The following is a 22,438-nucleotide window of genomic DNA, read 5'->3' on the forward strand; positions in this document are numbered from 1 at the left end:
CCAGCATATTCACCTTAATTTTTTTTGTTTTTCATCCATAGATTTGTTATTTTTACCATCTCATTTAGCTTGAAACTAGCTCAAGATCGACTCGAGATCGTTACAAGCTGAGCACAAGTCATGTTCTACAGCTCGAACATGAGCTTTACTCAGTTTGAGCTCGCTCAAATTTTCATATGAGTTGAGCTGAGCCAACTCCAACTCGCTCGAGCTCGACTCGTTTGCAGCCCTACTTACAAGGCCCATTGTTTCTACAGCCCTTACAAGGCCCATTGTTTCTACGACCCGTAGGAGGCCCATGGTAACTACAATAAATATGTAGCCCATGGTTATTGTGGCCTAGTCTTAAAAAAATAGGTTATTGCGGCCAAACCGCGGAAAAAGAACTGCACTGACTACAAGCAAACAAATAAACAAGACAACAAGGAAATAAATAAGCAAGCAACTTACGCTAGGCTATCACGGCTATTACACATATTACATCCACTGGGCATCAAAGTTTGCCACCAGTGCAAATATAGGGAACAAAGCAGCATATCATATACACTGGTTGTCAAAGTTGGCGACCAGTGCAAATAAATGCCGTAGCAAAATAAGTCCAGAACTGAAACCACTTCAGAAGATCTCAAGAAATAATATCCTGGGTACCCATAATGCTGGCAAGATGCTTAGCAAGCTTATTAACTTTCTCTTGTTTGGCGCTTAAATCCTCCAGTGCTTGCTGTTGCACCAGAAAGTATGCATCTGAATTCTGCAGGGACTTCCTCAGTCCTTCAGCTTCCTGTCGTAGCACATCTGATCGATGTCTTTCAACTTGAAGTTGAGACTCAAGAAGACGAACTGGTTCAGGCAGCGAGTTCGAAGAGCTTGTGCCAGCAGTAGTGGCCAGTAACTCGAACACTACATCAAGACAGGACTTTTGGGTTGCACTGTCATCAAGATAGTTTTTATCAGCTTTCTTGGAGACCAACAGGGATGTCTCACTATCTTGAACCTTATCTGCATTACTTCCTTTACCATTGCATAACGAGGTACTGTTCTCCAATATTTTGTTCGCATTCTAAAAGAGAACAAGCAGACACATCACAGGTTTACCATGTTGTATATGAAACTCATTTTGGTAAATCAGTTCAGTAGTAAAGTGGATAGGATAACAGCATGAAACAAACATATATCTATGTACCATGGTCACTTTATGGTCTATATCATTCTAGTTTTTGTTGCCAAATCAAGATAGAGACACAGTTCAAATAATATTTGTTCAAGACAAAGCAGAATAGACAGAATATAAGTGTAGGAAACTACAGAGCAATAACAACACTTGTAATGTGCATGACATGAGAACATAACTGTTTATTCAATTGAAACTGAAATCAACATAGAGCAAGTTACAACAACAAACCAGTTAAAGAAACAAGTTTAAAACATACCTGTTGCGCCATTGGAGTTTCAATTCCATCCTTGAAATTTGAAAATAGTTGGTATGAGTAAATACAGTGATGCAAGAGCAAAGGAGTATGAACCATAGCTACAGAAGTTGACCTGAGAACAATTCTTCTTCTCCTTTAAGCGTTGAGTTGGGATTCGGAGTGGTGGTCCTCGTGCTTTGGGCACTGCAGTTCCCTTACTAACTGATCGTGTTTGGGTGCTCTGTGGTGGAGACGGTGCTATGTCAACTGGAACTGGGTTACTATCTGCTGGGGTTGGGGTTAGAAGGGGTGTAACTGGTTCTCTGTCCAACTGGGTAGGGGTACAATCTGCGAGAGTCTGGGTTATGTGTGGTGGGGATGGTTCTTGGGCAAGTACAACCATGGTTCTATCTGCATCAACTGGTAGCACTATCTTTTCTGAAGACCGTGTTGTTACTCCCTTAGATACTGCCATCACCCTCTCCAATTCAAATGGCTGATAAACAAGAAAAGTAATTGAATGTACATACATTGTATGATAAGACAGGTGCAATGGATAGTGGGGAATAAAAGAGGGATGAAATAATTCACATTTATGTTGTCTAACCAAACAGGATAGCATGACACAATTTCACATATATGATGGCTAACTAAACAGGATAGCATGACACAATTTCACATTATGATGGCTAACTAAAAAAGATGGAAAGACACAGTTCAAAATATGATGACTATGTAAACAGGATGACATGATATAATTATATAATGTGTTTATTAAATAGGTTGGCATGCCATAATTCACATACATGCCGCCTATGGAAACATAATAGCATGATATAATTCACGGATAGAATGACATAATTCAAAATATGATGACTGTAAAGACTAAACAGGATGAGATGATATAACTATATGATGTCTTTATTAAATGGGTTGCCATGCCATAGTTCAAATAGATGTTGTGTATGTAAACACGATGGCCTGATATAATTCAAATATATGATTTATATAGTAAGCAAGTAAGAAGATGGCATTCCATATATGGTGTAAAAACTAAGCAATGCAAGACAACATGCATGACATGGGTAATATAACCCTGCCAAGTTTGAGCATAGACCTCAGGGGGGGAAATAGGACTCGTCATCAGTGTCTGAATCCTCCTCTGAGGAGCTCTCTGTAACCAGCAAGATGTCTGCTTCAGCAGGTAGCATTGTCTGCTCTGAATACCTTGTTTTCACTCCAGATACTTCCATCACCGCTTCAAATGGCTGATGCACAGGAAGAGTAGTTGAATATACAAATGTTGTCGACAAATGGAACACGTAATACAAAAAATGATAGCATGATATAATTCACATACATGATGATTGGCTAAGCAGCATGGCATTGGATAATTCACATATATAATGCCTTTGCAACAAGGTAGCATTGCATAATTCGCATATATAATGTCTTGCAACAAGATGGCAATGCATAATTCACATATATGGTAATTAGACACTAAACAGGTGGCATTCACACAAAGCATGTCTAAACTAATCAAATGACATATCAATGCAAGACACCATACGCACTATATGAGCAACATAACCCTGCCAAGTTAGAGCATACACCTTGGGGGGAAATAGGACTGGTCATCTATCTCTGAATCCTCCTCTGGGGAGCTATCCGTAACCAGCGAGATATGCGCTTCGTCAGATAGCATAGTCTGCTCTGAAGACCTTGTTTTCACTCCAGAATTTTCCATCACCATGTCAAATGGCTGATGCACATGAAGAGTAGTTGAATGTACTAACATTGTTGACAAATGTAATACGTAACGAAAAAAAGGATGGCCTGATATAATTCACATATAAGATGACTGGCTAAGCATGATGGCATTGCAAAATTCACATATATGATGCCCGGCTAAACAAGATGGCGTTGCATAATTCACATAAACGATGAATAAACTAAACATATGGCATTCACACAAAGCATGTCTAAACTTAGCAGATGACATATTTGATGTATAAAGTAAGCAATGCAAGGCACCATATGCATGATATAACCAACATCAGCATGCCAAGTTAGAGCGAAGACCTCAGGGGGTAAATAGGAGTGGTCTTCTCCTTCTGAATCCCTCTCAGAACAGATATCTTCCTCTCGATTACAATCCGAAATGGGTGGAGGGGGCTGCCTTTGCGCCTACCATGGAGCGACGTCGGCATGAAATTTTATTGCCACGCAAGGCCCGTCTCTTTTGCTCTACATGTTCAGTTCCATTGTGTACAATAACTGACATGCATAGGAATAAAACATAGTGAGATTATGTAAGGAGTGCATGCAGAAATCCAGAGTGATGGTAGAAACCTGTGGATAGACCCAAAATCAATGATAGCAGGCAGATAATGGCTTCAGTTAAAAAAATACAAATAATGACTTCTTTACTGTTTGTTTCCCACCCAACATGAAACTCATAGTAGACACCAGAGATTAACCAGATCGTAGATAGATACTATTGATTGTGGCCCCGATATGTACCCCACAACCATTTAAAAACTCAAGTTTGACCATTAGTTTGGAGCTGACTCAGAGTCTAATCGGTGAACAAGACGATAAAGTAGCATGTAATATTAAGCGATGCATAACGTAAGCAGACACGAAAGAGTGCGACCTCTCTTGCGGACCCGCTTAGTCCTCGAGGTCATCTGCTTGGCTGATGATGGTAATCCAGTTGTCATGGCTGCCAGCGGCGGGGAAGAAGATCTGAGGTGGCGAAAGACAGTCTGGAGGCCGGATCCCTGCTGTGTTGGACCCTTCTGTCGTTGGAGCAGCTGAGCTGTGGTGGACGATGGCGCAACAAGAGCGGGACAAACCACACAAGGTTTTCTTTGACAACTATCTGTAAGAGAAGTAATTCTGTAAGGGCTCGTTTGAATTGGAGGATTCTAACAACGCAGGGATAGGAAATACACAGTAATAGGATTGGAATGCACGTGCAAAACAGAGAATTTAAAAACACAATATTTCTACCAATCTGGGTGTTTGGTTCACAAGAATTGGAAGATCACAGGATGCACAGAAGCATGATGAGATTAAGTCAAAGCACAAGAAAATGTACGGTTATAATGCTATTATGCTACTATCTCTTAGTCTTGTGCTACATGAATAGGAATTTGAAAAGGAGGACAAGTGGATATTAAAATTCATATGGTTTTTCTTTCAAGGAGACACTAAAGGAACAAATCCTACAGTTTTCCTTTGCTCCATTCCTTTGAACCAAATGCATGAATAGTAGTACCATAGGAAACTTTCCAATTCCTATGTTTTTCCTTCACTTTTCCTTTCAAGCCCTGGCGATTCTAGCAGGCAGGCTTGAGCAAGGAAAAGCCTACACTCAAAAAATGTTTTTATGCTACTTCTACTACTTTGGACCCAGGCCACTGCACTACTAGCTTAACTCCTAGGCCCATCGACAAATGCGCAGCTCAAACGCGCAGAGATAAATAATGATGGCATTCAAGAGAGTCCATCATTGATAGCTAAGTTGCCTGGTACCTCACTGCTTGTCATATAGTAGGAGAAACTAATCGTATTTCACGTTACTGCGTGTGCTCAGTGGACAATAATATAACATGTAGAGTAAAAAAGAGATGCAACAAGTGTACAACCTCTTTGGCGAAGCCATGTCGATCTCAGCGTGATTGGGTTGGTCGGCGAGGATGATCCGGCTGACTTGGCTACCGGAGGAGGGGAAGAAGATCTTAGGCATCTTGAGGTGGAGCCAGGGGTACTGCTCCGCTGTGATGGAGGGTTTCGTTGTTGGAGCAGCTCCGGTGAGTTGTACGACGCCGAGGTTGAAGCAGGACAGGATAGACAATGTTAACCTGAGTGGAATTCTAATAGCATCTCCAATGGATGACGTAAAATACATAACCACAAAGTGCTAGATGTAAAATACACCAGCCGCTCATCTCTAAACTTAACTGTCGAAACTGAATTTAACTATCGAAACTGAATTTAACTGTCGAAACTGAACTTCACTGTTGAAACTGAATTTTGCTATCGAAACTGAATTTTGCTATCAAAACTGAATTGTACTGTCAAAACTGAACGCACTAGTAGCAGAAAAGCAGTAGCAGTAGCGCGTGCGAGAGCCGAAGCAGCTGGTCGTGTAGCAGCATCAGGTGAGGCTACACGTCAGTCGACTGACTTTTTCATCTCTGGTCAGTCGATTTTCCAGCTGTTGGATACGAAATCAAGGGCCTGCAGTTCATCTTCAACCTCCACCCCCTAAGTCACCAGCCACCACTAGCCAAACAGCCGCCCCCCCGCCGCTCGCGGCCGGCGGTGCGCCGCCCCGCCCGCCCCGAAACCACTCCCCACCACCGGTCCGCCGCCCCCCGGCCATACCTCTAGGTCCCCCTGTGCCGAGCTTTTTCTCCGGCGATCCCCACGCCATTGCCCCACCACCGTCGGCGACCACCGCCCCCACCCTCAACCCTAAGATAGATAGTGGGGTTCCTCTCCGGCGAGCCCCCCCTCCCCGCTGCGGCTGGTTCTTCCTTAACTCCAGCGAGCCCCCCCACCCCCTGAAAATCGACTGACCCAAAATTTGATTCAGTCGACTGAAGTATAGCTAAATCGGAGCAACATCGCAAGCAAGAGCAAGAGTGAGAGCAGCAGCGCGAGCAAGAGCAAGAGCAGACCAAGCAGGGGACCGAGAGCAAGAGCAGAGCAGCAGCGCGAGCGAGAGCTAAAGCAGCAACAGCTCCTACTGACGTGGACGTCGCTGCCGAGGGAGCGACACCATGGAGGAAGTGGCCGGCGACGCCGCCGTGGATGGAGCCGCGCCGTGTCGGCTCGGGACCGAGCGCCGGCAACACCGTGAGATCGAATCAAGAAGAAAATGCTTCGATTAGTGTACAACCTCTTTGGTGGCGCCGATTAGGCCTCAACTTCATCCGAGGAAACAGTGATGATGATGCTCTTCCGGTGGTGCAGGTGAAGATGGCGGTGTGGGAATGGAGGTGGCGCGAAAGATGAGGGGAACGTCGGGGCAGCTCCTTGGAGGTGGAGGATCGGGTGGCTGAACCGGCGGGACAACGAGATCGATGACGGATCCTCATCCGGTACGGTGGATGAGGGACGTCGAGGTGTTGCTGTGGAGGACGTTGTCGGGGAAGAGGCTCCGGCTGGGTGGCGGACGGAGGAGGGTTTGGGGCTTCGCGGGTTTTTGCTGCCTCGGTGTACGAATGGGTGGGCCGATGGGATGGGAGTGGGGAACCATGGCTTAGGGACACGCTTGTCCGAAATGTGGGGTAAGTTACGAAAGTACCCCCACCGATTTGACCTAGGCGGTTCTTTCAGTTCAGGGGTATCACGGGCATTTCGCGTGTCGGGATATCATAGGAGGTGGGAGTTTTCGCGCGCGTTGTAATTTTGGAATAGCAAGGCATGGGTTGAGATGGAGTTGTCGGAGCACAACGAGACAAAGACATATCTTAAATATTTCGGGGTAACAAGGCGCAAGTTGAAATTTCCAGACAAGCCTAACGTGTACTGTACCAAATCAAATCGCACTTCCGTCGACGAAAAAATAAAAAGAAATCAATTCGCAGCACACAAGAGAGTCTAGTCCCGTGTATTGTACCAAATCAATTCGCACTACAAATGTCATTCAAAACTTTGAGTTCATGTTATGTTCAATTAAAATATTTCGCTACGTGTATAATGCATGCAACCTGCTACTCAAATGAATGTTGTAGTGCATTCCAAACGTATATACTACTGCTTCAATATGAACTAAAATTGAATCGTTTCTCTATTTTAATAAGATCTACAATAATGATTGTTGTGAAGTCAAACCATTTGAAATCGTTTCTCTATTTCAATAAGATCAACAATCATCATTATTGTCAGGTTAAACCATCGTTTGTGTATTATCTTCACAGCACACCACATGATTACTCTCGAGTTAGATATGAACTATGTGTACTATATGAACTCGAACTCGATTTTTTGAATCCACTTTATGTTGTTTTCAAATCACGGTACATTTCAAGCTCTAGCTAGATCTTCATAATCTAAACCATGTCTCATATGTATAATGTGTTTATCACATAATGCATGGTGCCCCTCCCCCTACGCCTACAAGTATTTAGATGTGAGTTGCAAACACCACACATTACCACAAATTCAAATAAAATGTGAGATTGTTTGATATATAATATTGTTTAGATTGTTCGATATTTAGTTGTAAGCTGCAAACGCCACACATTATCACAAATTCAAATAAAATGTGAGATTGTTCGATGTATAGTATGGTTTAGATTGTTCGACATTTAGCTGTGAGTTGCAAACGCCATGCATTATCACATTATGGTATAACATGTGCAAAACCACAACACGCGTATCACCGCTATATTCATGCATGCATATGTTTATAACACTATGATCTCCTATTCAAATATATGAATCCACTTTCATATCAAATTATGATCTTTGTTAGTCTCTTACACCCACGCAATCCTCTAACCTTTGTAGCTAGCACTAACTTTCTCTCGTGCACGTGCACACCCTCCTCGCCCTCCCCCTCCCTCAGCATTCTATCCATCGCGCACATTCATTTTTTTAGGTCGTTCTCCCACAGTCTCCACAACTCCTTTCCGACACACACTGATCGATAAACCTCTCCAGCGATGTCTGCCTACAACATACACACGCACCTTCCATCTCCTCCTTTCTGTGTCCATGCCTCATGTCTCTCATACGGTCCCACACATGTGTAAACTCTCGCCCCTCTTTTCATCGATCTCACAACCGCACACTCCTCCCCCTATCTAGCTAGTAGCTCGGCCTCTCGCACCACCTCCTAGCTCCATTCTCTCTATCTATCCGTCTCGCTGGGCCTTATTTGCCTCTAACAAATGGATGTACACCGACCGATCCCCCGCTATACATATAGCTAGCTAGGTCCTTATAACTCGTTTTTCCCACACGTCGATCGATCTACCTCATTAGTTATGTCTCTCCCTTCCTCCGACAAAGAACAATTGATCTACCGATCTAGTTAGGTTTTCTTACCAAACACATGGTTCCCCTTCATCATCCATGCACACGTCCTGACAGATCTATCACGCACAGGCACACACAGAAACACATCGTCACTCTTATTGATAATATTGCAGTTCTACCCTCAGTTTGTCTAGTAGGCCTCTCCCACCATCTTCGAGAAGTGAGGGAGTCCTGGATTAAGGGGTCCACGGGCGTCCGGGCTATGTGACATGGGCCGGACTAATGGGTCGTGAAGATACAAGACAGAAGACTTCCTCCCGTGTCCGGATGGGACTCCCCTTTGCGTGGAAGGCAAGCTTGGCGTTCGGATGTGAAGATTCCTTTCTCTGTAAACCGACTCTATACAATCCTAGGCCCCTTCGGTGTCTATATAAACCGAAGGGTTTAGTCCATAGAGGCAATCATAATCATACAGGCTAGACATCTAGGGTTTAGCCATTACAATCTCGAGGTAGATCAACTTTTGTAAACCCCATATTCATCTAAGATAATCAAGCAGGAAGTAGGGTATTACCTCCATCAAGAGGGCCCGAACCTGGGTAAACATGGTTTCCCCTACCCGAGATCCTCAAACGCATAGTTCGGGACCCCCTACCCGAGATCTGCCGGTTTTGACACCGACATTGGTGCTTTCATAGAGAGTTCCTCTGTGGCGTTGACAAACAGGATTGATGGCTCGCCTTGTTATCAAGGACAGTATCACTTCCAGAGAAGCCCTGGCCTCAGGCCAAACCCTCCGGTTGGGCAGCTTTACCATGGCCGCCCGTTCGGCCTTTAAGCCGATGATGACTTCCCAAGTCCTCAAAAATTGTCTCCGTGTGGATCCCGAATACTCCAAACGGATGGATCCGGCGGATTTGTCGTCTTTAAATGAACTCCTGGATCACATCGCCGCCCTGGGGGTCGCTTCAGACTATGATCGGATTGGGCTTAAACCCGATCAGAGAGAAATCAAATCTCCGCCGGTCACCCATCAGATAGCGGTCGTAGAGGAGCAAAAGAACAACTCTTCCCCTATGCTGAAAACAAGCTATGTTCGGATTTCCGAGCTCGGAATACCCGTCTGCGGGGTGACACTCCAAGTCCTTCGATCTTAGAATCGGGCGTTGAGCCTAAAGAATCATTGGACACCCCGGAGCTTGAACTAATAAACTCGGAAGTTCTTCAAACTCCGGACTCCACATTGGGTCAGGGTTCGGATTTAACGCCACCCACCCACCACAAGTAATATTCGCCAAGCAATTCCGGCCCCCCGGATATATGCGACCTCATGAACATACGGCAGCAGCCTCAGGAAACAGTCCATCCAGATTCCTCCTTGTCAAGGACAAGATTAAAGATTGCCGCGATGAGGACGCGATTTCAGTATTCTGCAATAATTGCGCGGACGAAGGAATCCTCAACACCCTCAACCACCGTCGCGTAGTACACTTCGCTGACTTGGCAACCATAGTACAGAAGTATTGCGCAATGGAAAGCGCCTGGAAAACTCAGACAGCTCGCTGGGAACCATCGACCTTCATGCCACCTCCCTGGCGGGCAAAAAGGATGCACCCTCGCGGGGCACCCGACCCCGTAGGCAAGAAAATTAAACCCATTATGGGATGTGGAACCGTCCTTGAGGGATGGCTCGATAAGCCATGCAAAATACACACGACACCGGATACCGAACCAACCCACAGCCTCAGAGCATGTTGGATACTCCGGTAAGTGGCCAAGAGCGGCGAGGATATCCTCACCAAAAACACCTCAGAGCAGCACTCTCCGGAAGACAACGACCTCAGATTATTAACGGTCTTCGAGACTTTCGCTTCAAACAATCGGCGCAAGAGGGCACTCCGTGACCTCGCCGAAGTCTGCCAAGTCGCAACAATAAATCCCTGGAATGACACGGCCATAACTTTTAATGCCGAGGACGAACCAAAATTCCGGTCAGTCCGGGCACCAGCCGCCTTGGTTCTCAACCCAATTGTGGATGGCTTTCGGCTCACTAAAGTGCTCATGGACGGCGGCAGCGGGCTGAACCTCATCTACGAGGACACGCTCAATAAAATGCAAATGGATAGGTGCCGCATCGAGCAAAGGAATACGGACTTTCGAGGAATCATTCCTAGTCGGGAAGCAAGATGCGTGGGAAAAATTAAACTCGACGTGGTATTCGGAACGCCGGAGAACTATCGGTCCGAAGAGATAACCTTCCAAGTGGCCCCTTTCAACAGTGGATACCATGCCCTGTTGGGGCGAGACGCATTCACGCGCTTTCAAGCCATACCTCACTACGGGTATATGAAGCTCAAGATGCCCGGGCCCAACGGTATTATCACTCTCGCCAGTGATCCGGACATAGCGCTCCGCGTCGAAAACAAAACCCCATCCCTGGCCCTCAAAGCACTATCCGAGGCCCTTGCGGCCGAAGAATTAACCGCACTACGCTCCACGGTGCATAGGGACGATGTAATCCTCGATAAGCGGCCCAAATCCACCTTCTTCAAACCAGCGGACGAAATAGTCAAATTTCAAGTTCACCCGACGGACCCCAAGAAGACAGCTTCCATCGGGGCACAACTGGACCCGACGATCGACGCCGCATTACGCGTGTTCCTGCGCGAAAACTGGGACATATTCGCCTGGCACCCTTCTGATATGCCAGGAATCCCACGCAGATTGGCCGAACATAGCCTCAATATATTGAAGGGATACAAGCCGGTCAAGCAAACACTGCGGTGCTTTTCCGAACCCAAACGGCAAGCTATGGGGGAGGAGCTAGCCAAGTTAATTGAGGCCGGGTTCATCAGAGAAATAAAACACCCGGACTGGCTAGCAAACCTGGTGATGGTACCAAAGAAGGATAAATCCTGGCGCCTGTGCATCGATTTCAAAGACCTCAACAAGGCCTGCCCTAAGGATCCCTTCCCCCTCCTCCGCATCGATCAAATCATTGATGCTACCGCAGGACACGACTCACTGTGTTTCCTCAACGCATACTCCGGATACCATCAAATCAAAATGAAGGAGTCTGATCAAGCCGCAACAGCATTCATTACCCCATACGGGCCTTTCTGCTTCAACACTATGCCCTTCGGGCTGAAAAACGCCGGCGCGACCTACCAACGCATGATTCAAACATGCCTGGAGAAACAAATCGGCAAGACGGTTGAAGCATATGTGGATGACGTCGTCATCAAAACTAAGCACGTCGGGTCACTAGTAGACGATCCGCGTCTCACATTCGACAACCTCCGTACATATGACATCAAGCTCAATCCGGAAAAGTGTGTCTTCGACGTCCCCGCCGGAAAACTGCTGGGCTTCATCGTTTCCAATAGAGGAATTGAGGCAAAGCCAGCCAAAATCCGAGCTTTGTCACAATTGGCTACACCAATAGACCTCAAACAGGTCCAAAAACTAGCCGGATGCGTGGCAGCTTTAAGCCGCTTTATCTCCAGGTTAGGAGAAAAGGCATTGCCACTATATCGCCTGCTCCGACGCACCGACCACTTCGAGTGGACGGACGCGGAAACGACCGGACTGGAAGAAATAAAAGCTCTTTTAGCAAGCAACCCAATCCTGGCCGCGCCGAACATCGGCGAACCCATGTTATTATACATCTCTGCAACACACCAGGTGGTGAGTGCGGTGCTCGTCGTTGAACGAGAAGAGGACGGACATAAATTTCCACTTCAGAAACCGGCATACTATGTATCCACCGTCCTCAAACCGTGCAAATCCCAGTACCCTCATTACCAAAAGATAGCATACGCGGTCCTCATGGCATCCCGAAAGCTACGACACTACTTCCAAGAGTGCTCGATCACGGTGGCTTCCGAAGTACCACTCAATGACATATTAAACAACCGCGATGCTACAAGACGGATTGCCAAGTGGGCCATTGAGCTCTTGGCATTCGATATAAGATACAAACCACGCCGAGCTATTAAATCCCAAGTATTGTCCAACTTCGTTGCCGAATGGACAGAGGCCGAACTCCGTAAAGAGTACGGTACATATTCCAACTGGGTCATGCACTTCGATGGCTCTAAAATGCTGGCCGGTTTAGGAGCGGGCGTTGTCTTAACGTCCCCCACAGGAGACGCAGTCCAGTACGTCCTCCAAATATTATACACAGACTCCAATAACGCAGCCGAATACGAGTCCTTATTGCACGGTCTTCGGATGGTTGTCTCCATGGGCATACAACGCCTGGAGGTGCGCGGGGATTCAAACCTCGCAATATCCCAAATAAATGGATATTTCGACGCCAAAGATCCGAAGATGGCGGCCTATCGTAACGTTGTCCTCAAAATATCAGCTCGGTTCGAGGGACTCGAGTTTCATCATGTGGCTCGAGAAAGTAATCCAGCGGCGGATGTCCTTGCTCGCACGGGCGCCAAACGTGACCCCGTCCCGCCTAACATCTTTTTGGAAAGGCTCTTCAAGCCATCCGTGGTGTGGTAGGATGAGAGCGGGAACACTAGTCCGGATCCGATTATACCCCTAGATTTCAAACACAACACCGATATCATCGGCGGCTCAGCCACCGAAATAACACCATCGGTCCATCTAATAATGGCAGTAATTACCCCATGGACCGAACCCTTCTTGGCCTACCTTAATAGGCGAGAGCTCCCTGAGGGTCAAAATGAGGCTCGATGCATCGTTCGGTGTTCGAAAGCCTACAAGGTTCATGAAGGAGAGCTCTACAAGAAGAGCGCTATCGGAATACTTCAAAGATGTATTTCCAAAGAAGAAGGACGGCAGCTCCTGGCCGAAATCCATGCTGGTCTTGGCGGTCACTGATACGTCTCCGTTGTATCTACTTTTCCAAACACTTTTGCCCTTGTTTTGGACTCTAACTCGCATGATTTGAATGGAACTAACCCGGACTGACGCTGTTTTCAGCAGAATTGCCATGGTGTTATCTTTGTGCAGAAACAAAAGTTCTCGGAATGACCTGAAACTTCACGGAGATTATTTTTTGAAATAATTAAAAATACTGGCGAAAGAATCAAGGCCAGGGGGCCCACACCCTTTCCATGAGGGTGGGAGGCGCCTCTGCCCCCCCAGGGCGCGCCCCCTGCCTCGTGGGCCCCCTGGAGCTCCACCGACCTCAACTCCAACTCCATATATTCGTGTTCGGGGAGAAAAAAAATCAGAGAGAAGGATTCATCGTGTTTTACGATACGGAGCCGTCGCCAAGCCCTAAACTCTCTCGGGAGGGCTGATCTGGAGTCCGTTCGGGGCTCCAGAGAGGGGAATCCGTCGCCATCGTCATCATCAACCATCCTCCATCACCAATTTCATGATGCTCATCGCCGTGCGTGAGTAATTCCATCGTAGGCTTGCTGGACGGTGATGGGTTGGATGAGATTTATCATGTAATCGAGTTAGTTTTGTTAGGGTTTGATCCCTAGTATCCACTATGTTCTGAGATTGATGTTGCTATGACTTTGCTATGCTTAATGCTTGTCACTAGGGCCCGAGTGCCATGATTTCAGATCTGAACCTATTATGTTTTCATGAATATATGTGAGTTCTTGATCCTATCTTGCAAGTCTATAGTCACCTACTATGTGTTATGATCCAGCAACCCCGAAGTGACAATAATCAGGACCACTCCCGGTGATGACCGTAGTTTGAGGAGTTCATGTATTCACCATGTGTTAATGCTTTGGTCCGGTACTATATCAAAAGGAGGCCTTAATATCCCTTAGTTTCCATTAGGACCCCGCTGCCACGGGAGGGTAGGACAAAAGATGTCATGCAAGTTCTTTTCCATAAGCATGTATGACTATATTCGGAATACATTCCTACATTACATTGATGAATTGGAGCTAGTTCTGTGTCACCCTATGTTATAGCTGTTGCATGAATAATCGCATCCGGCATAATTCTCCATCACCAATCCAATGCCTACGAGCTTTTGACATATTGTTCTTCGCTTATTTACTTTTCCGTTGCTACTGCTACAATCACTACAAAACCCAAAAATATCACTTTTGCTACTGTTACCGTTACTTCCATACTACTTTGCTACTAAATACTTTGCTACAGATATTAAGTTATCCAGGTGTGGTTGAATTGACAACTCAACTGCTAATACTTGAGAATATTTTTTGGCTCCCCTTGTGTCGAATCAATAAATTTGGGTTGAATACTCTACCCTCAAAAACTGTTGTGACCCCCTATACTTGTGGGTTATCAAGACTATTTTCTGGCGCCGTTTCTGGGGAGCATAGCTCTATTCTTTGAGTCACTTGGGATTTATATCTGCTGGTCACTATGAAGAACTTGAAAGACGCGAAAACAAAAATTTATCCCTCAACTACGAGGGGAGGTAAGGAACTGCCATCTAGCTCTGCACTTGATTCACCTTATGTTTTGAGTAAGCTTGCGACACCTAAACCTGCTTCTGCTATTAATTCTGATATGTCGCATGTTATTGATGATGCCACTTATGCTATGCATGATACTTATGATGAAACTACTTCTATGCTTGATACTACTGTGCCACTTGGTGAATTTCTTGATGAACAACTTGCTAGGGCTAGGGAGAATGAAATTATTGAAACTGATAATATTGATGAAAGTGATGATGAAGATTCTCCCCCTAGATATGAATTGTCTGTTGTGCCTGAGGGTTATGTTATGGATGAAGAAACTGCTAGAGACTTTCTTGCTTGCAATGATAGAAGTGATCTTAAGAAATTATTAGCCAAGCTGAAACAAAAATCTCTAAATGCTACTTCACCTATTTTTGTTACTGATAAGGATTATGAATTCTCTGTTGATCCTGATATAATTACTTTGGTTGAATCTGATCCTTTTTATGGCTATGAATCTGAAACTGTTGTGGCACACCTTACTAAATTAAATGATATAGCCACCCTGTTCACTAATGATGAGAAAACTCGCTACTATTATATCCTTAAAATATTTCCGTTCTCATTAAAGGGTGATGCTAAGATATGGTTTAATTCTCTTGATCCTGGTTGTGTGCGTAGTCCCGAGGATATGATTTATTACTTCTCTGCTAAATATTTCCCTGCTCATAAGAAACAAGCTGTTTTAAAGGAAATATATAATTTTGTGCAAATTGAAGAAGAGTGTCTGCCACAAGCTTGGGGGAGGCTTCTCCAATTACTTAATGCTTTGTCTGATCATCCTCTTAAGAAAAATGAAATACTTGATATCTTTTATAATGAACTAACCGATGCTTCCAGAGACCACCTGGATAGTTGTGCTGGTTGTGTTTTCAGGGAAAGAATACCAGATGAAGCTGAAATTCTATTGAATAATATGTTGACCAATGAAAATAATTGGACACTTCCTGAACCAACTCCTAAGCCAACTCCGAAGAAATGGGGTGTTCTATTTCTCAATCCTGAAGATATGCAAGAGGCAAAGAAATTTATGAAAGAAAAGGGTATTAAAGCTGAAGATGTTAAGAATTTACCTCCTATTGAAGAAATACATGGTCTTAATTCATCACCTATTGAAGAAGTACACAGTCTTGATAACCCAACACAGGTAGTAAAGGTAAATTCTCTCTATAGATATGATAAAGCTGAAATCCCTCCTACTAAGTTTGCTAGCCAATGCTTAGATGAGTTTGATAACTTTATTGTTAAACAAGAAAACTTCAATGCTTATGTTGGTAGACAATTAAAACACACCGCTTATATGATTGAACACTTGGGTGATTATATGTCTAGAGTTAAAGGTGAACTTAAACTCATTAGTAAACATGCTTCTATGGTTACCACTCAAGTAGAACAAGTACTTAAAGCTCAGAATGATTTGCTCAATGAATTGAATAGTAAGAATAATGACTTTGTTGTTAGAGTTGCAACTAGAGGGGGTAAAGTGACTCAGGAACCTTTGTATCCCGAGGGCCACCCTAAGAGAATTGAGCAGGATTCTTAGAGAACTAATGTAGATGCACCTAGTCCTTCTAAAAAGAAGAAAAAGAAAAATGATAGGACTTTGCATGCTTCTAGTGAACCTGTTGTAGACACACCTGAGAATCCCAATGACATTTCTATTTCTGATGCTGAAACACAATCTGGTGATGAACATGAACCTAGTGATAATGTTAATGATGATGTTCATGTTGATGCTCAACCTAGCAATAATAATGATGTAGAAATTGAACCTGCTGTTGATCTTGATAACCCACAATCAAAGAATCAACGTTATGACAAGAAAGACTTTGTTGCTAGGAAGCACGGTAAGGAAAGAGAACCATGGGTTCAGAAACCCATGCATTTTCCTCCTAAGCCATCCAAGATGATGAGGATTTTGAGTGCTTTGCTAAAATGATTAGACCTATCTTTTTGCGTACGCGTTTGACTGATATGCTTAAAATGAATCCTTATGCTAAGTATATGAAGGATATTGTTACAAATAAAGAAAGATACCGGAAGCTGAAATTTCCACCATGCTTGCTAATTATACTTTTAAGGGTGGAATACCTAAGAAGTTAGGAGATCCAGGAGTACCCACTGTACCATGCTCCATTAAAAGAAATTATGTTAGAACTGCTTTATGTGATCTTGGAGCCGGTGTTAGTGTTATGCCTCTCTCTTTATCATAGACTTGATTTGAATAAGTTGACACCTACTGAAATATCTTTGCAAATGGCTGATAAATCAACTGCTATACCTGTCGGTATTTGTGAGGACGTGCCTGTTGTGGTTGCAAATGTTACTATTTTAACAGACTTTGTTATTCTTGATATTCCCGAGGACGTTAGTATGTGTATTATTCTTGGAAGACCCTTTATGAATACTGTGGGGGCTGTTATTGATTGCAACAAAGGCAATGTCACTTTTCATGTTAATGGTAATGAGCATACGGTACACTTTCCGAGGAAACAACCTCAAGTCCACAGTATCAATTCTATTGGAAAAAGTCCATCGATTATTTTTGGAGGTTTTGAATTCCCTCTTCCTACTCTCAAGAAGAAATCTGATGTTCTTATTATTGGGGATGTGCATATCCCCGTTGAGGTAACTTAGTGTTATTCGAAATTTCTCGGGTTTCATGCGATTCAGAATGAGTTTGTTAACAAGACTTGATCAACCTTGTTAGTGGATTCCTTTTGATGAGCATGAGATGGATGAAGTTAGAAAGCACAACCTTCTGTACCCTCCTTTTACTTTCTGTTATTTAGAATGAAGAAAGTAAAAATATTATTTTCTGTCGGTTTTCTGAATTATCCGTGCAATAAAAAAATGGGATAATTAGATTTATGCCCCTAGTTGTGTCCCACTCGTCTGTTTTACCCCTAATTCCCAAAAGTCACCGGTTCTGTCCAAATCACTTTGCTCCTCTTATGCTTTTGCCCTTTGACTGTTTGACCGTTAGTTTGAAAACTTCATAACTAATTCATACTAAATCAGAAAAATGCAAAAAAGATACCAAAATGTTCAGAAAAACATCACCTATATGTCAGTGTCATTTGCATTCATGACAAAAGTGTTGGAAAGTGCCCATCCGAGTTTTAGTTCTTATGCTACCACCATTAATAGTAAAATCTAAAAAAGTTCAAAAAAATTCAAAAATAATTTGGTGGCAAAGAATGACAAATGTTTTAAGTGCCTGCCAAGTTTCATCAGGGAATAACATTCGTGGGTGCCGCGGCAAAAAAAAACAATCAGCACTCCAAAATAGTTTATTTTTTGCCACGACTTCCACGAATGTCGTTCCCTAATGAAACTTGGCAAGCACTTAGAACACTTGTCGTTCTTTGCCACCATATTTTTTTGAATTTTTTTAGAGTTTACTATTCATGGTGGTATCAAAAGAGCTAAAACTTGGATGTGCACTTTCCAATACTTTTTTTATGAATGCAAATGACACTGACATATAGGTGATGTTTTTCTGAACATTTTGGTATCTTATTTGCATTTTTTTGATTTTGTATGAATTAGTTATGAAGTTTTCAAACTGACGGTCAAACGGTCAAAGGGCAAAAGCATAAGAGGATCAAAGTGACTTGGACAGAACCGGTGACTTTTGGGAATTAGGGGTAAAACAGATGAGTGGGACACAACTAGGGGCATAAATCTAATTATCCCTAAAAAAATACCCCGAAAATAAAAGTTCTCCAAATGCCCTGAAATTGAAATATGATTTTTTCTGGAATATTTGAGAATATCTGGCACTGAGAACACAGCAGGGGGAGGAAGCACCTGGCCACGAGGGTCCAGGGCGCGCCCCCTGCCTCGTGGGTGTTGGAGATATGCCCTAGAGGCAATCATGTGATGATGATATTTCCATATGTATTCATGAGTCCTTTGTATTGTCCTTGAACATCATCAATGCTATGTATCAATAAGTATGTGACTTGTTTGTGGAACTATGTATTGTATGATGATTGTTTTAATGGTCCCTAGTTGATAAGGTTATGCGGACACATAGCCTTGACTAGTATACGACTCGGTTGATGACTATGTTTCACAAGTCATGTGCATGGAGATGCTAAACCGATAGTATGGGCTCGGGGATGGAGATCACCGAGCCGGACAGATCCACTTTGAGACGCAGCGAGATATAGTCATCTGTTAGTCTCAAGTGCAATGTCTATGCCATGTCCTAGATCTGAGGTCCTCGCATGTTCTCGGGATGAGGATCGACTCACTTAGGGTCTATCAAACGCTACTCCCTAACTGGGTAGTTATAAAGGTAGCTTTCGGGTGAGTCGTGAGACATGCCGCGAGACATGGTTGACCAAGATGGAATCTGCCCCTCCTATTTGGAGAGATATTCTCTGGGCCCTCTCGAGTGATCAGATTCAGAAAGCATGGCCATGCAACTTGGGTTAAGTGTTAACCCAGTTCGGGAATCTGTATCATGGTTTCGAGAAGAGAGGTCGAGCTAACACAAGGGTGACAAGTACTCGCCTTGAGCTCGACAACAAATATCGTGAGGCAAAAGGAATGTTGTATATGCCACATTGTTGAGGTTCGTCAAATGACTTTACGCCCACATAGGAGTTGGCACGTTCTGCTAGGAGCCGCTACCAACTATCGACTCTGGTCGTGTCCATGTGTATGTGAACCTATAGGGTCGCACACTTAAGGGGGTGCAGCCCATTCGGATTGGATCTGAGTGGAAAATGGATGTGGACTCCTAGTGGGCTCAAGTGTTGAGCCCACCTCGGAGGTCTATATAAAGGGGAGTGGGCACACCACTTAGGGTTTATCGAATTGAACCCTGGTTAGCCACCGCCACTCCCCATGCCCATGCCACGCAACCGGACCTAGCAGTCCGCCGCTCGACGCTGCTCCCCGTACGTGTGGATACCATGGAGGCATCGCATCTGCGGTGCTTGGACGAACCGTTCGAGGGAACCGCGAGGTGCCGTTCGCGGGAGATCACCATTCACGGGTCTTCGCTGTTCGCGGGAGATCGGCAACGGGAGGAGGAGACGGCCCGGGAGATCAGCTACACGCATCACCAACTCTACTTCCGCTGCGGTGACTACGCGTCTAGTGGTAAACCCGACCCCGTGATCTATTTCCAGCAGCATGATCTTGGGTGCGCGGTAGAAAATTTTATTTGGCGCTAGCGTAGCGTACCGCGTGTTCCAACAGTGGTATCAGAGCCTCCGCTATGTGGTAATAGATTCGATGATATGCATATGAGACATGTAGATCGGTTCAGGTGCGGGTCGATGAGATCAGTCGCGCATGTCAGTGTTGAAGGTTGGTTTCGTGATCTTGTTTCCGTGATCGTGATGCAGAGGTCGTGACACGACTTACCCCTACCGGTCGGTTGTCCGCCATCGGGGTAGATAGTGGAACGTAAATCCGGATGCAGCACACGAAGATCAATGAGATTGATCGAATCGGAACATAGATCAACACCTTGGAAATGTGATTTCTGCGGTGCTGAAATCTGTTGGAGCGGTCTCGGTAAAACGGCTGTAACTTTTGCATACGAACTCCAATTTTGCTCCACGACCTGTCAAACTGAAGCTAACGAAAAGTTGGATTAGCGATGAAATACTGGAACAGGATTTCGGCGCTTCTGGCTAGGCCAAAATGCGCTTGGAAGATAGAGTTTCAGGAGGTTTTATCTTCGGCGGTAGAACGTCTGACTCGTTTTTGCAGGCAATGACTGTGATTTGGTATAACCCATGTATGTTGCTTGTATATTATTGTTTCATGACCTGCGTGTCATGAGTGCGGCAACCGGCAGGAGCCATATGGTTGTCCCATTATTGTATTAATGATCTGCGTGTCAACATGAGAAGCCATGTAATGTAATTTACTTTTAGTAGCTATTAGTTTTTAATAGCATAGTATCTTATGTAACACTTGGCGGTTGACACCATGGCGTGGAGATGGAGATCACCAGGAGGACAACCATGCATGGGCAGACCATGCACGTGGAGATGGAGATCACCACGCGCTGTGAAAAGGGGCTATACCATATCACACATACATAAACTGCCTGTGAAAGTTTATCCCTTTTATGTACCCTTCCTTTTGCATGGTAGATGTTTTAAGTAGGGTGATCCCTCAAAGAATGTCAAGTACAAATGCCTCCCCAATTGCTGCACCTTCACATGTCAAGTATATTTAGTGGCGGGCCTATGAAATTAGGGTGCCACTAGATCTCCTTGAAGTGATGGGTTTGTGTCGGACACTTACACGCGGAGCATTGGTTGACTTGTCGTGGCTATCAAAATAGTTTTGGGCTACGAGGCATAGGAGTTGGTGAGGCATGAGATGTCCCCAACAACAAGAGTCGTATGGAGATACGATTAGCAAGAGTTGCTTACCGAGTGATCTTGTCCTCTAGCAGTGATGCAAAAGCTCACTAGTTGACATGTTGATCTTGGATCTTGAATCACCAAGTATCAACCGAGGGATGTTGATTTTAGTGGGAGTAATGATCTTATTAAAATGTTTAATATGAATTACTCTTCATGAATACATGTCTTAGTGTTTTGCATATTTCTGTTGTAGATCAATGGGACCACCTGCTCAAGTTACCCCTTTTGCGTTGAAATCAATCCTGGAAAAAGATAAATTGAATGGAACAAACTTTACCACCTGGTATAGAAACCTGAGAATTGTTCTTAGGCATGAGAAAAAGGAACAAGTTCTAGAGAATCCGCTTCCAGAGGAACCTGCCGATAATGCTAATGCCATAGCCAGAAATGCCTACCAGAAACTCGTTGATGAATCAAACGAGATCAGCTGTCTCATGCTGGCTTCTATGGAGCCCGATCTGCAACAGCAGTTCGAAAATATTGAGGCTTTCGATATGATCGAGAACCTTAAGAGCATGTTTCAAATGCAGGCTAGGACCGAAAGGTTCAACGTCTGGCGATCCTTGATGGATGGTAAGCTGAAAGAGGGTGATCCACTGAGCCCGCATGTGATCAAGATGATCGGGTACATGCAAGCTCTGGATAGGCTGGGCTTCCCACTTGGGGATGAGTTGTCCACAGATACAATTCGGGGTTCTCTTCCGGACAGCTATGGGCCGTTCATCTCGAACTACCATATGCATGGGATGGAAAAGAAGCTCACTGAATTGCATTGGATGCTCAAAGTGGCAGAGCAGGATATCAAGAAAGGTACACATCGTCAAGTGTTGATGGTGCAGAACTCGGCTAAGTTCAAGAAGAGCTGGTCCAAGAAAAAGGCTAAGGCAAAGGGCAAAGAGAAGGAGGCAACTCCAACTGCAGCTGCTGCGCCTAAGTCAGGGACGGCTTCGGGGAGTATTTGCTTTCATTGCAAGGAACCCGGACACTGGAAAAGGAACTGTAGCAAGTGGCTTGCCGAGAAGGGCAAGAAGACTGGAAGTATGACTTCTTCTTCAGGTACACTTGTTGTATATGTTATAGACATTTATCTTGCTGATGTTTCTAGTAGCTCTTGGGTATATGATACCGGATCGGTTGTTCACATATGCAACTCAATGCAGGGGCTAAGTAGAACTAGGAATGTCGC

The sequence above is a fragment of the Aegilops tauschii genome, chromosome 4 (assembly GCF_002575655.3).
Source record: "Aegilops tauschii subsp. strangulata cultivar AL8/78 chromosome 4, Aet v6.0, whole genome shotgun sequence".
NCBI classification, from domain to species: domain Eukaryota; kingdom Viridiplantae; phylum Streptophyta; class Magnoliopsida; order Poales; family Poaceae; genus Aegilops; species Aegilops tauschii.